This window comes from Marmota flaviventris, chromosome 11, assembly GCF_047511675.1.
Source record: "Marmota flaviventris isolate mMarFla1 chromosome 11, mMarFla1.hap1, whole genome shotgun sequence".
Lineage (NCBI taxonomy): Eukaryota > Metazoa > Chordata > Mammalia > Rodentia > Sciuridae > Marmota > Marmota flaviventris.
In genome coordinates, this window is record NC_092508.1 from 79,201,826 (window position 1) to 79,217,968 (window position 16,143).

Below are 16,143 nucleotides of genomic sequence, written 5' to 3' on the forward strand. Positions count from 1 at the left end.
ACACCAATTTGTGTCTTCATACCTGTACTTTGGATAATAATGATCCTCACATTCCACCACCATTAATAACTCCATGCCCCCTCCCTTCCCCTCCAACCCCTCTGCCCTATCTAGAGTTCGTCTATTCCTCCCATGCTCTCTCTCCCTACCCCACTATGAATCAGCCTCCTTATATCAAAGAAAACATTTGGTATTTGGTTTTTTGGGGATTGACTAACTTCGCTTAGCATTATCTTCTCTAACTCCATCCATTTACCTGCAAATGCCATTATTGCATCTAATAGAAGAAAAAGTAGGCCCTAATCTTCATCATGTGGGATTAGGCCCCAATTTCTTTAAGACTCCTGTGGCACAAGAATTAAAATCAAGAATCAATAAATGAGAACTTCTTCAAGATGGCGGACAAAAGGGAGGCAGCATTCTGTGTTGCTCTGTGATCCAGATCTCACCTAGTCGAATACTGCATCTCTGGGAGTGTTAGAGGACCTTTATACAGCTGCTCTCCGCGGAAATTACCAGTGCTGTGACCCCATACAGGGCTCTGGGCCTCAGTGTTTGAGTAGGATGCTGGCATTTGAGCAAGACCCAAATCCTGAAGTTCCTGTCCATGCAAGACTTGGGGAGCACCTTAGCAGAATTACACATCTGCAGATCGTCAAGAATTCACTCCGCTCCCATACAGGTCACTCAGCTTCTACTTACCCACAGCACAACGCCATCACCTGGCTCCCCCAACCTCACCAGACACCACAGTGCTGAAAGCAGACCGCCACCATCTTGGCTCAACATTCTCGCCATATTAGGTGGGGGCAGTTCACAGATCGGATCTTCAGGGGCCAGTGGATTTTCACAGAAATCACCAGTGCTGCAACCACCCGTGCAAAACTCAGAGCTTCTGGGCTCTAGTAAGTCTCTGGACTCCGGACCCAAAGCCCTCAGTTCTAGCCCATGCACAGCTCACAAGTGACTTAGCAGAAACACCTGTCAGCACCTCTGCAGAACTCCAGACTGTGCTTTGCTCCCATGCAGGACACTTGGATGTACCTATCCACAGCACAAAGCCATCACCCAGCTTCCCCAACATGACCAGACACCCTGGCACTGGAAGCAGACTGACTCCATCTTGGAAAACCTTCCTCGCCATTTTGTGATGGGCATGGCTGTCAGATCGGATCGCCATTTGAGCAGGTACCTGATTTCCAATTCCTCCTCCCTCCCAACAGAATTAACTCAGCACAGTGGCCACCCAACACAAGATCAGCTCTCAGTTGGACAGGAGTGCAGTGCAGTAAGGGCGCAGCCCACCTGGTATGAGCCTATCCTGCAGTTGGGACATGATAAATAAGAGAGGGGAGGGGATTAAAGTCTGAAGCATAACAGAGAGATCAGGATTTGGGAAATCTCCAGGCAAGATAGGGAGACAGGGGCTCAAGTCAGATGAGTGGTTACAAAAAAAGACCTCTGAGGCGCTATTTCCCTGCTGGGACTAGTGGGCGGCACTCCCTGCTTCCAGATGCTCCACACCAGGTCCAGTCTTCACACCCTGGTTACCTACACCATCCTGAGGGCAGAGACACCTACTGGAAGAGTCAACCTCATCTACTGGATTAGAAGAGAAAGAAACAAATCTCTAAGAGTTTTTTTTCCCCCTCTCTTCTTCTTCTTCTTTTTTCCTTCTTCTTTCTCTTCTATCCTCTGGCCCTCACATCCCCAACATACGTAAAACCAAGAACTTTGCATGAAATAGGACTTTGAGGACTAAGTCATCTGAATAATATAATATAGAGGAATTGCATAAGCCCCTTTTGTTTCTTTTTCTTTTTTTGCTTTTTCTTCTCTCTTTTTTCCTTTCTTCCATTTTTCTTATCTTTCTTCTTCCTTCACCCTCCAAATTATACTATTTTAACATCCTGTATTTTTCTAAAAACATATGTGTGTTTGTTTTATGTACTCTAATGTCTTTCCACGTAATTGTCTATACCAAATTACCTCTTACCTATTCTCCGGCTACTAACCCTCTTTACTAGATTTCTTCTTCACATTTCCTAAGATATATTAAATATATACCTTCACATCTTCTCCCCTCAAGATTTCATCCTACACCTGACCCCCAGTTCATTGTTCACCACCAGAAACTGAAAACCTTTGTATGAAACTACTGATTATATTTTAAATAACAATTGAATCCAACATTTCTGGACATAGAGACTAAACTGTAAATGTCTTAATAACAACAATTTGTTCATAGGTGATGTATTGTTGATATAGGGATCTGTTAACATTGTCCTTCCTCACAAAGGAGAGATCTTGGAACCCTACAAGAGCACTACAAATCTATAGGGAAAAACAATAACACACCAGATCCACCGAGCTGGAAAGGAAGACACATGAGAAACATGAAAAGACAAGGGAAGAAAGTAGCACAAACAATTCAAGACAACACATCATTAGAAGCATTGGCAGCTACAGCAGAAAAAATGACAGAAAAACATTTCAGGATATATATAGTTAAAAGGTTTTGGGATCTCAAATAAGACATAAGAGAACAAATACATGCAGTGAAAGATCACTTTGACAACGAGCTACATAAACAAACCCAAGAATCAAAAGATCACCTCAACAGAGAGATAGAGGTTCTACAAAAAACCAAATAGAAATTTTTGAAATGAAAGAAATACTAAACCAAATTAAAAACTCAAAAGAAAGCACCACCAACAGAGTAGACCATTTAGAAGACACTACATCAGACAATGAAGTTCAAATAAATCATCTTGAAAAGAACATAGACTACACAGTGAAAATGATAAGAAACCATGAGCAGAACATTCAAGAAATATGGGATAGCATAAACAGACCAAATTTAAGAGTTATTGGGATAAAGGAAGGCATAGAGGTCTAAATCAAAGGAATGAACAATCTATTCAATGAAATAATATCAAAAAGCTTTCCAAACACAAAGAACAAATTTGAAATCCAAATTCAAGAAGCCTACAGGATGCCAAATGTACAAAATCACAACAGACCCACACCAATGCACATTATAATGAAAATGCCCAACATACAGAATAAAGAGAATTTTAAAAGCACAAGAGAAAGGAATCAGATTACATATAAGGGACAACCAATTAGGATAACAGCAGATTTTTCAACACAAATCCCTGAAAGCTAGAAGATCCTGGAACAACATATATCAAGCTGTGAAGATAATGGGTGCAACCAAGAATCTTGTATCCAGCATAATTAAGCTTTAGATTTGAAGATGAAATAAAAATCTTCCACAATAAACAAAAGTTAAAAGAATTTATAGCTAGAAAACCGACACTACAAAACATCCTTGTCAAAATATTTCATGAAGAGGAAATAAAAAACAGCAATGAAAACTGGCAGAGAGAGGTAGTACACTAAAGGAAAACTAGTCAAAGAGGAAAACCAATTCAAATAAAATAACAAAAATAAACAAATATGGCTGGGAATGCAAACCATGTCTCAATAGTAACCCTAAATGTTAATGACTTAAATTCACCAATCAAAAGACATGGGCAAGCAGATTGGATTTTAAAAAAGACCCAAAAATATGCTGCCTACACGAGACTCATCTGATAGGAAAAGACATACACAGACTGAAGGTGAAAGGTTGGAAAAAATCATACCACTCACATGGACTGCAGAAGCAAGCAGTGGTTTCCATACTCATATCAAATAAAATAGACTTCAAGCCAAGGTTAATCAAAAGGGATAAAGATGGACATTACATACTACTCAAGGGAAGTATAAACCAATAAGACATAACAATCATAAATATATATGCCCCAAACAATGGTGTAGATATGTTCATCACACAAACTTTTCTCAAGTTCAAGAGTCAAATTGAACTCAACACAATAATCTTGGGTGACTTTAACATACCTCTCTCATCACTGGATAGATCTTCCAAGCAAAAGTTGAATAAAGAAACTATAGAACTCAATAACACAATCAATAACTTAGACTTAATTGACATGTATAGAATCTTTCAACCTGCATCAACTGGATACACTTTCTTCTCAGCAGCACATGGATCCTTCTCTAAAATAGACCATATAGTATGCCACAAAGCAACTCTTAGCAAATACAAAAAAGTAGAGATACTACCATGCATTTTATCAGATCATAATGGAATGAAATTGGAAATCAACAACAAAATAAAAAATAAAAATTTCTCCATCACTGAGATTAAACAGTATGCTACTGAATGAACAATGGGTCACAGAAAACATCAGGGAGGAGATTAAAAAATTCTTAGAGGTAAATGAGAACATAGACACAACATATTGAAATCTCTGGGACACTAAGAAAGCAGTTCTAAGAGGAAAGTTCATTGCATGGAGTTCATTTCTTAAAAGAAGAAAAAGTCAACAAATAAATGACCTCGACTACATCTCAAAGCCCTAGGAAAATAAACCAGCAGCAAAAATAGTAGAAGGCAATAAATAATTAAAATTAGAGTTGAAATCAATGAAATCGAAACAAAAGGAACCATTGAAAAAATTGACAAAACAAAAAGTTGGTTCTTTGAAAAAATAAATAAAATTGACAGGCCCTTATCCACGCGAATGAAGAGAAGGAGAGAGAGAGAACTCAAATTACCAGCATACGTGATGAAAAAGGCAATAAAATTGACAGGCCCTTATCCACGCGAATGAAGAGAAGGAGAGAGAGAGAACTCAAATTACCAGCATACGTGATGAAAAAGGCAATATCACAACCGACACTACAGAAATACAGAGAATAATTAGGGGAATGCACAGATTTTGTATTTTAGGATTTTGCTTACGGACATCTCTTATACTACATGTAAGCTCTGGAAAGCATGGAGCATTACTGCTTTAAGTTAATGATGAGGTGGCCATAGAGGAGCTCCAGCTTTGGCCAAAGCAAACCAGATGGATGATTCACTGTCTCCTTGTGCTGTTAAGAACTGTAATATCCTTTCATTAAGACCTGAAAACTGATTTTGGACCCTGTTGCTTTTTTATTGATGCTCTGGCTTCACACCCCCTCTTTTTGGACAACTTTATGACTAAACCTCAGGCCTTTTGATGCTTAGTCTCAGACAGTCCTTTGGTTGGTAACTTGATTTGGGGGAAACCAGCAGGGAGGCAAAGCACCAGAGGCAAAGTACTCAGTATTCTGGCTCCTAGGAATCATCATAATAATCATTAGATCAAGGTCTTACTCCATTAATTCCTTTGAGAGTGTCAATATTTCTAAAAGGTATTTAACGAACCACTTGCATTAGGAAGTATCTGTTGTGTCTTATAAACTGTAGATTCCTGATTCTGTTCCAGAGAAGAATGTCTAAGGGTAGCTCTACAAATTTAGGTTTGCTTAAGTGGAAGAATCACTAGCAGAACTACCACAGTAAAAAATTCCATAGAATTGAAGTGTGAAAAGTGCTTGAAAGACAACAGAACCCCTTATAAGCTCAAGGAGGTCAAGGAAGAGAGACATATGAAGAGAATTTCAAGGGTCTATTGAAGCAGCGCATCAAGAGGGCACTGCAGAGGGCTAGAGGAGATATTCTGGAAGACTGTCTTAGTATATTTTTGTGCTACTGTAACAGAATACATGAGACTAGGTAATTTATAAAGAAAAGAAATCTATTTCTTACAGTTCTGGAGGCTGGAGAGTCCAGGGTTGAGGCGCCCAAATCTAGCAAAAGCCTTCTTGTTATCTCATCCCAAGGTAGAGGAAGGTCAAGAGAACATGCAGGCATGAGAAAAAGAAGGGATGAAATTCATCTTTTTATCAGGAAATCACTCTCATAATAACTGACCCACTCTTAATGGCATTAATTCATAACCTCTTAAAAGTTCTATCTCTCAACATGTTTGCTGTGGGGATTAAGTTTCCCACACATGAACTTTGAGAGACACATTTAACCACAGCCCTGGCAGACCAGAGTTGATATTAGTCACAGCTGCTTTCCCAACAATATGTACATGTACACTCGGTAGAAGTGGCTGCTGATCTCACATCAGGATCATTCTCCTACTCTCTTCCTCTTCTTAGTATTTACTGAGCACCACTGTGTGCTTATCAGTAAGCTAATTGTTACGGAATTGCACAGAAAATTGTCAGGGGTTTTGCCCTTAAGGAACTCGTGGTTTATTTAGGAATCTACTTGGAAACAAGTCTGAGGAGGGCAAATAATTCAGGGCTAAGGTGGCATCACATTAAGTGAAGTAAAAAATGAAGTAGAAAGTGCATTTTGTAATGTTTTAATAAAAGGTGATCATAGCGATGATTGTCGCTAAAGGCTCTGAACATTCAGAAAATGTTTGACCTGCTCCTGAGATCCAGGTCACTTGTCAGAGGCATTATCTTTGACACAACTCCTCTGTGTTTTCTTCTGCTTATCTGGGGGTGTGTGCACTGCCAGGAACACTGGTAATGATGGCAGCCTTCCGAAGCTTCCTTTGTCTAATGATTTCTTTGCATCGTCAAAGGGTAAGATGGGTCTTGCACAAACTGCCAGAATGAATTATAATTCTCTTTGGATTCCATTCAAATTAAATTCCTACTTAGTTAATTAATTTGTTGCTGTCCTTGTTCTACCTCTGCTACTGCCTTTGCCCATATGGTGCTGGGTTATAGCATCTAAGAATCAGAGATAGGAGTGCCTGGCACATAATGAGAGCTCCATAAATACTTGTCAGTACCACTACTATTGTTTTCGTCATCCTCTCCCCCTAGTGTGCAAAGTTACATAGGGACGCAGAGCATATTTCTTCTCATGGAATCCGAAGGTTGGAGAAATTTTGAAAGGCGCTTAATTTAATATATTTATTTTGATATTGGAATCTTCTGTTTTATATTTTTGACAAATATCCAGCCATGTATCCAATCAGATCTTTTCTTTCTATAGTGTAAGTGCCTTCTGGGCCAGCTCAGAACACCACTAGAGAACATAAAGTATGCAATTGGATGTCCTACAACTTGCTCTGAGTCCAGATTTAATCAAACTCCTCCACATTGTTAGAAATACTGGGTTGCTCCGGGGAATCAAACACGTGCTCAGACATAGCTGGGCAAGGAAAACTTCTGCAGAAGGGTGTGTTACTGAACAAAGTCTGGCAAGCAAATGCAGTCGGGCAGTGTTATGGTTTAGATGTGGTGTCCCCCCAAAGCTCATGTGTGAGACAATGCAAGCAGGCTTGGAGGAGAACTGATTGGATTACAGCACCAACACAATCAATGACTTGATCCTTGATGGGATTAACTGAGTGGTAACTGGAGGCAGATGGGGTGTGGCTGGAGGAAGTGGTTCATTGCAGGTACGGTAGGGGGGTATATATTTTGTATCTGGTGGGTGGAGTCTCTATTTCTATCTGTTTGCTGACCAATACATAAGCTGCTTCTCTCTGCCACAGCCTTCTTCCATGAGGCAGAACATCAGCCCCGAGGAATGGAGCCTGCTGTCTATGGATTGGGACGTCTGAAGCCATGAGCCCCTAAAACTTTTCCTCCTCTACAGTTGTTTTGATGGGATCTTTCAGTCCCAGCAGTGAAAAAGCTGACTAAACAGGCAGGCAGTCTGCCTGTTTTTATCCCCAACACAGCCCTGTCTCTTGCTCTGATAGGAGGAGCTTGGGGTTATCATCTATGTGATTGGTTAATTTTATAATTGGGGTGGGTAAAGGGAAGGGCTATAGTTAAAATGGCTGTAATTGGATCTCAAAATGACTACGACTGGATCTTACATCCCAATTAAGGATAAATATTATATTCTGAAAATGGTCCAGGGAGCTTTCTATTTCTCACAGCACTGAGGGTCTGGGAGCTTGACTCATTTCCAAATGTGAAGCTTCCCGTGGCTGTCATGTCACGCCATGGCTCCATTTCTTCCCTCTGTAGAAGCTGGGGTCTGGCACTGTAACTAAGCCTCACCAGTTTTGAAACAAGTTTTCATGTTGTATAAATCTCCCTTCTTTATTGGCACTGGTAGCAGGCTTTCCTTATATTCTTCCAACCCACTTCTCCTGCCTCTGGCCTTTGGATCCCTCATCTGAGATGAGGGTGGGGATTTATAGAAACAGAAACTTAGGATCATAGGCCCAGAGCATTTGGCCAGCAGTCAGAACATCTACAGATCTTTGTTCAGACTTGCTGGTGGCCTTGGGCTGTTCACTTAATATGCCTGTGCCTCAATCTTTTTTTGCCTGTAAAGTGGAGACAATCCTAATTATTAAGCAGTTTCTGCATGGGTTAAAATAGATGGTGTGTGTTGAATTGCTCAGTGCTGTGCTTGCCTGTCACAGGCTCATTTTAATCCCTTGTGAAACAAGGCTTCCATGGGATTGGCTGAGGTGCTGAAGTCAGCACACAACAGTGAGAATCCTTGGCAGATCTTTCAACAAGGGTGCGGGGAAATGGATATTACCTTGAAATTAGGCCCTGGTGTCTCCTTGTTTCAAGCATTATCTTGTGCAAGAGGTTAAGGGAGAGGGTGAGAAGAAGTGTTTGCACCTGGTAGACTTCAGAGATACTCTTTTGTATTTCCTTCCTCTTACACACACACACACACACACCTTATTGTCCTTTCCACTGCCTGGTATGACCTCCTCCTTATTCTAGCTGCTCTTTTACTGTCTTAAATGCACAGTCCTTTTGGATGTAATGGATTAAAAACAATAATGAAACAAAGAAACTTTCTTTTGCTTATGGTTTAGTGGCAATACATTTCATGGCACAGACTTGAATACTTAAGAGTGGGAGAATGAGAGGCCCCTCGGGCTGCATTTCCTGTCTCCCACCCTACCCAGTGCAAAGCTGCCAGTAACTATCACATCACCTGGCTCTCCTTCTCACCCCTCCGCCCTCAGGGTCTGGGGTGGATTTTGCATTAATGTCAGACAGGGCCAAGATCAATGTGAATTCTTGCGTGTCATCTTGCCACTAATGACCTGCATCTTCACCCAAAGGGCCATCACAGGGTGTTTCTATTGTTTGTTTGGAAAGAGAATTCCAACTGTTTATAAACTCAATCTTGAGCACACTTTGACAAAGAATCCTTGTTTTCCTAAATGGTGCAGAGTTTAAAATATTGACATTAGTCAAGAGGAGAGCAAAGGACAGGTCTAGGCATTTTTAATTTGTAGCTGCTCTGCATTAGGCGGCAGGAGAAAGCAATTATGAAGTTATAGATACATTAGGAACGATAATACTTGGGAAGATTTTGTGTCTAAGGGGGAGGCCTCAGGAAAATTTGCTTCATGACAAAATAAAGAAATTAGATCTTTCATTCATCTGACAGAATGATGGGTCAGAATATATCTAGTAAAATGTACTCGTGGTCTCTGTCTACACTCACACAGAAACTCTTCTGTGACCAGGTGTGTGGGTTTTCTTCCACACACCAGTTCTTTTGTGAACACCAAGTGATTTTTGTCCCCATTCCCTTCCCTTCTGTTAAAGGACAAAATTGCAATTTAAAGATTTTAATTGGTTTTATTTTCAATCTTAGAATCGGGCAACACTTCATTTCATAAAATAGAGTAAGTGTTCCTGTGGGATGAGCAGAAGTATTGGTGTTCTGGGCAGAAAAAGGCTGAAGAAAGTAGAAATGAAAGAATAAAAAATAAACTGGTTATTTCAAAACTACTTTTATTATAAGATGGGGACAAGGAAAAACCATGCATTGGGTAACATCAGGTTACTTCAGGTTACCTTGTTTATGTAGGGATTAAGGCAGTGGGAACTTTATTGTCATGCCAACTGAAAAGTGGACTGTTGAGGAAATTTGGTGTTATCTTTCCAATCCTGATTTCTCAGAAGTTTAGATAAGCAGCTCAGTTTCAGCTTGGTAGTGTGCAATGTGAGCATGAAGGACTCCATCTTGATTTTGCCTGGTCTGGCAAATAGTTAGTACAGAACAATTGCCTCCTGTAATTTTTATATTACACTCCTTTCCCCTTTTCTTGCCTACCTAAGTCATAAAGGCTTTCTTAGTGACTAAGTGAGACCAGGTATAATACTGGTATTCCGAGTCTCCTTCTCTGGGTTTTGAAGATTGAACATCTGAGAAACGCTGAGGCAAGAGCAAAATTTTTGTTTAAAGGATAGAACAGAGAAAGAGAAAAACAGAGACTCCTCCTCAGAGGAGGGGGTCCAGCTTGGTGCCCAAGGGAGTGGGTGTTCTGCCCTTTATTTATTTATTTTTGGTATAGGGGGTTGAATTTAGGGCCATTAGACCACTGAGCCACATTCCCATGAGCTGCTGGGATTACAAGTGTGCACCACCATGCCCGGCCTGTCTTGCCCCTTTTATACTTTCTTCTTATGCCCCCTCGCCTCTTATCTTGCCTTTATGGCCAGAAGGTGGGAAAGGAGCCTTCCAGGGGTACCTCTTCATATCTGCCCAGAAAGGGAAGAAGGGAGCCACCCAGGGCCTACCCATTAGCAATTCCTTGTAGGAAGGAACAATTTCCTAGAGGCAGGTAACCTTGGCAATAGGTTGGAGGAGGAGGCGTGCTCTGGAGGTATTAGCATTTTATTTCCTCTTGAATCAGCCCCCATCTTCCTGACCCAATCATGCATTACCTACATAACTGTCCTTTTGCCCCTCCTGCTCCTCATCAGTCAGACCTATACACTTAAAGGGAAAAAAAAATCCACCTTTATCAAGCTATTTGAAAAAAGCTAAGCCTGCCTGTTCCAAACGATATTCACCATTGCCATACTACAATGTCCTTGTTTCAAAGCACTCAAGGAGTGCAAGGCTCTGGCAACGTAGCATGGGCTGATCTGTTTGAAGGGGAGGGAAAAAAGTGGGCCATGTAAAAGACTTATTTAATGGGGGGAAGGAGGGGAGGAAAGCAGCAGAGGTCCAGGAGAAACTTTAGCAGGGTCTCACCGACAAAAGGGGATAGGCAACAGGGGCAAGTGGCACTTTCCTCTTGGAAAGTGAAGCAAGGGTGGACAGTACACAGAGCCAAGAGTCTATTGACTGGGTCCCTGCCATGCATGGGGATATGTTTCATCTTTTACATGTTTGTATTTCTACATTTACACCTTGGTTGCCAAAACATGTAAATAGAGATAAAGAGAGTGCAGCTTGTTTTATAAAACACCAATCGCTACCTTTGGGTGAATGATCACTTTAGGTATACTTCATAGCACCATAGTGTTCAATTTAGCCCATTTGAATGAATAGTGTCTCCACAGGAGAACTTTATTCCCTTTGGCTCCATGGCACCAGGAAATCATTTTGGCTTCTATGCAGTATATATTCCCCTCCACACCATTTCCTTTATTACCAGAAATACCCGTGCAAGGATTTAAACACAAAATCCAGGGCTATTTTATTTTTCTCATCATTACTATTTATACATACAAATGTACACTTCATGCCAAATTGTACCCAAAGTAAAAGATGACAGTGAACAGCTACATTTTAATGTATTTGCATGTAACATTGCCATAATATAAAAACACAGGATTTGAGCTGCTAATAAGGCATGATTGGTGTAAGGAATATTAATAAAGTTCCAGACAGCTTCTTGTTAATGTCTGAAAATATTTCCGCATCTCATTTTCATTGAAAAAAAGAGAGATGTAACAACAATTTAGGGTCTAATGGTCAGATGATTCTGCTGCTACCCTGATACTGTCATTTATGCGCCATGATTGTGTTGATGGATCTTTCCCATTTTGTCTTTTCCTACTGTGTCATTATTCCTCCATCGGGCTAGTTTCTGGCTTTCATATCAGCCCCAAAGAAAAACAGTTAACAGTGCTCACATTTCTGTTGCTAATCTTCGGTTTATTAGATCTTTCCCTATAATTGCATTTCAGGGGTTCTGCTGAGCTGCTGGAATAGTGGGTGTATGTCAGGCATTACTGTTAAGACTTGGGGATGGTGATTCTGGGCTTTACAAGGTAAGACAAATGTGGTATTGGAGAAAAATAGATTGTTGATGGTGAGGCTTAGTAAGAAACATTTGTTTTCCTCCCAGCCTTGGTTGTTAAATTAAATCATGACTTTGAGGAACAGGGGCTCTAAATTCTTTCTTCCTGCCTTGAAAGCATATTCAGCTAGGATTTTTATGCTAGGTCCTCTCCTTCACTCTGTCAGTGGCTGGCACCCCAATGAAGACTGCTGTCAGCTTAAGATAAATCATATTTCAAGCATATTTTTTTTTTCAGATTGGGCAGCCAAAATTAGTGCGAGGAATGTCAGACTGTTGCCAGATCTGTCAATATAAAGTTTAGATCACAGTTAACTGGTGCCAGTTTAGTTAACTACCTGACAAAAAAGGCTCATAATATGCCGTGAAGAATGATTTCATTCTTAAAATGATAGATACTCAAAGCCAGCAGGGATGCTGAAACTGACACTAGCCCTTTTAAGAAGGGCTTGATAACATTATGGGATCATGGCAGAAAGGGAAGCTTGACCTGAAAAGAGATGGAGGAGGAAGAAATTCTACCTTTATTTTATAAAATATATCTACTAGTATCAAAAAAAAAAAAAAAAAAAACCCTCAATGTGGAGCCATGCAGAGATTTGTCATGTGATAAAATAGTCTTTTGGTTAATTCATTCTGCAACTAACGGTGTTGCTGATATTCCAGATTCCAGAAGGACAGAGTTGGGGTTCAAGATATGTTTAGATGTATTTATGAATATGCTCATCTGTGTTTACAAATAGAAATAAAATTTAAAATGTCTCATGTGTAGTTCATTTTCAGGTCTTCCATGAATCCAAGGTAGATTTCTGGTCGGCTGTTGGCTTTCTTTCACGTAGGAGCTAAAGGATTCATGCTCTTTTCATTTGCCAGCTCTTGTGTCTTACCACCAATCTAGACCAGTGCTTTTCAAATTTGAATGCATATATGAATGAACTCAGAAGCTTGGTAAAATGTAGATTCTGGCTGGTTGCCATGATGCACAAGTGTAATTTCAGCTACTTGGGAGCTGAGGCAGGAGGATTTCAAGTTCAAGGTCAGCCTGGGCAATTTAGTGAGATCCTGCCTGGAAATAAAATAAAATGTTTTAAAGGATTGGAGATGTAGTTCAGTAGTACTGCATCCCTGGGTTCAATTCCTAGTAACACAATAAAACAAACAAATTAATTAAAAAATCACAAATTCTGCTTTCAAGAATCTAGATGGGGATCTAAGATTTTGCATATTAAATAAGTATCAAGTGATACAAATGCTACTGGATTATGGAGCAGAGTTTGAGAAGTGAAAATGTAAAATGGGCCTCCTTGTTAACTGTTATGATTTAGATATGAGGTGTCCCCCAGAAACTCACATGTGAAACAATGCAAACAGATTCAGAGAAGAAATGATTGGGTTACAAGAGCCTTAACCCAATCAGTGCATTGATCACCTGATGGGATTGAGTTGTAACTGAAGGCAGGTGAGGTGTGGCTGGAGGAGGTGAGGCACTGGAGTGTGGCTTTGGGTATATATTTTGTATCTGGCACTTCTCCATTTACCAGATACAGGGAGCCATACCTCTGCTTCCTGATCAGCATGTGAGCTGCTTCCCTCTGCCACACTCTTCCACCCTGATGTTCTGTCTCATCTTGAGCCCAGAGGAATGGAGCTGGCCTTCTATTGGACTAAGACCTCTGAAACCATGAACCCTCAATAAACCTTTCCTCTTCTGCAGTTGTGCTTTCCAGGTCCTTTAGTCAGAGCATGAAAAAGCTGACTAAAACATCAACCATGTAGCTGATGGAAGGAAAAAGAGCATGAAGCATGTTGGGGTTTCTGTGGGGCCGACTGGAAGTGGTAACACATCTGTCCACATTTTGTTGACTGGAACTCAGAAGACTGGACCCAACTCATGGAGACTGGAAAATGTAGGTTAGCTGTGTATCAGGAAAAGAAGCATGTTTTAGTGAACTGCTAGACATCTTTGCCACATTAGTTTGATTTCAGGTATTAGAGTGCATTTATTTTTATAACTTCATGATAATCTTATCTAAAATTCCTCTAAGATGCTCAATTTTCCTATTCTTTTTTATTCTTTCCTATATTAAAAGAAAACGTTGGCAGTTTTCTATCCTTCTCTGGGAATGAGGATGCCTGGCATCCATGAATCATTTTTTTTCAGAAGTCCAAAGCTGCTTTTGAGCATGATTTCATTAATCTTGTGGGTTAAAATGAGGTTGGGTCACCATTCCTACTCCTTAGAACACTCAGTACTCAGAACAGGTGTGGCCTCTGTGTGGCAGATAGATTCTCTGGGATGCGGTGCTATGTTGCCTCTCAACCCTCTCCTTGAGCCCTTAGTGCATCCTTCTGATGACAGTGCCTGCAGCCCTTCCCCTCTGGTTTTCTTATTGTGGGATTCACCTTATTCCTTAATGGGTTTCTCATAGCCCCATGCTATATTTGTGTTCACATGGTGCTTTTGTCCTTAGAGGATTCAAGATTCATTTAGATCCCCTAATTCATTTTAAATAGCTTAGTAAAATTTAACTGAAGTCTAGCTCCAAGGGCAATTTCATGTTAAAATGCATATGTTATCAGAGTAAAGGAGTGCAGAAGGCATGTCTGAGGACGAGTGGTGAGACTACTTGATTGCTGCTTGTGGTCATCCCAGCATAATTCCTAACACCTTGTAATGCTTCACTGTAGGTGGGGAAAATGGAGGGCTTATGCTATTCCCTCTATTTTATGTAAGACTGAGGCAGGGGAAACCCCAAGCTTTTATTAGGCTTTTATAGGTTTTGCAACTATTTCTTCCCAACTTAGATGTGGTTGACAAGTTAAATAAAGTTATAGCTGTTGGCAGGCAGTCCTTCAAGCTTAATAGATGTTTTTGGCTTTCAAAGCTTGTCCTAGGAAAATATATTTTTTGTTGTTCCTTTTTTTCCCCCACATATACACCTGCATGAAATAATTTAGTCACCTCCAAGAAATCTCTAATGAGAATAGTTTAATATTTCATTAGTAAACTGGAAATTCTGTCTCTATGTTTCCAAAGGACTTGTTCTATTTTGTGATACCTTCATACAAAGATTATCTTAGAATGTATGTTAAAAAGCTGGGGCAAAAATTTCATTTGATAGCTCATAGGAGATACAAAGCCTTTTACCTCAAGATCTCCAATCTGAATCTGCTCAATGCTTAAAGTTTCTGCAACCCCACATATCAGTTTTTTCCATTAATTGTGGCTTTCCTCATATTTATTTAGGAAAATAAGAGCCAGTTCTTTAGCTTGCGGGTCATCTTCTGTCTTAAGCTTTTGGACCACAGGCCTCACATAAGGTTTTCTGCCTGTGTGTAGGCATTGGCAGAAGGATGACTGAGTCATACCATGCTTCCTTGGCTTATCTTGCTCCTTTGTTTTCCATCTTACCAAATGCTTGCTATATGTAGCTCAACTAAAGTATTGGAGAAAATAAAGGTAACTATATCCTAAGAAGGAAAAAAAAAATTCTGTGTTTCATGCAAGGGTTCTTATCATTCAATGAAAACAGACATTTAAATGCTTTCTGGATGCCAACTCAAGCATATGCCCCGGTTCTAATTCTTGCTCCTTTACTTTATGTCCATTGTTTTTTGTCAGCTTTTTTTGCCGCTGTGATTAAAAGACCTGACCAGAACAATTATAGAGGAGGAAAACTTTACTTAAGGGCTCGCAGTTTTAAAAGTTACAGTCCGTAGACAACTGGCTCCATTCCTCAGGGCTCAAGATGAGGCAGAACATCATGGTGGAAGGGTGTGGTGGAGGGAAGCAACTCTCATCATAATCAGGAAGCAGACAGAAAGGTCTCCACTTGCCAGATACAAATACAGACCCCAAATCCACGCCCCCAATTTCCACCTCATTCAGCTACACACTGCCACTTCAGTTACTATTCAGTTAAATCCCTATCAGGGGATTAATTCACTGATTGGTTTAAGACTCTCACATTCCCCAAATTTCTCCTCTGAACCTTCTTGCATTTTCTCACATGTGAGTTTTTGGGGGACACCTCACATCCAAACCATAACAATCGTCTCTTGTAAGGAACAGCACCTCCTTCTGGAAAATTCCATAGATTGCATTTTTATTTCTGAGGCTTCATATTTCCCTAAGATCTTTCTCTTTCCTTCACTTAGTAACAGGACCCAGTATTCCCCAGCAGGATGCTTCTCT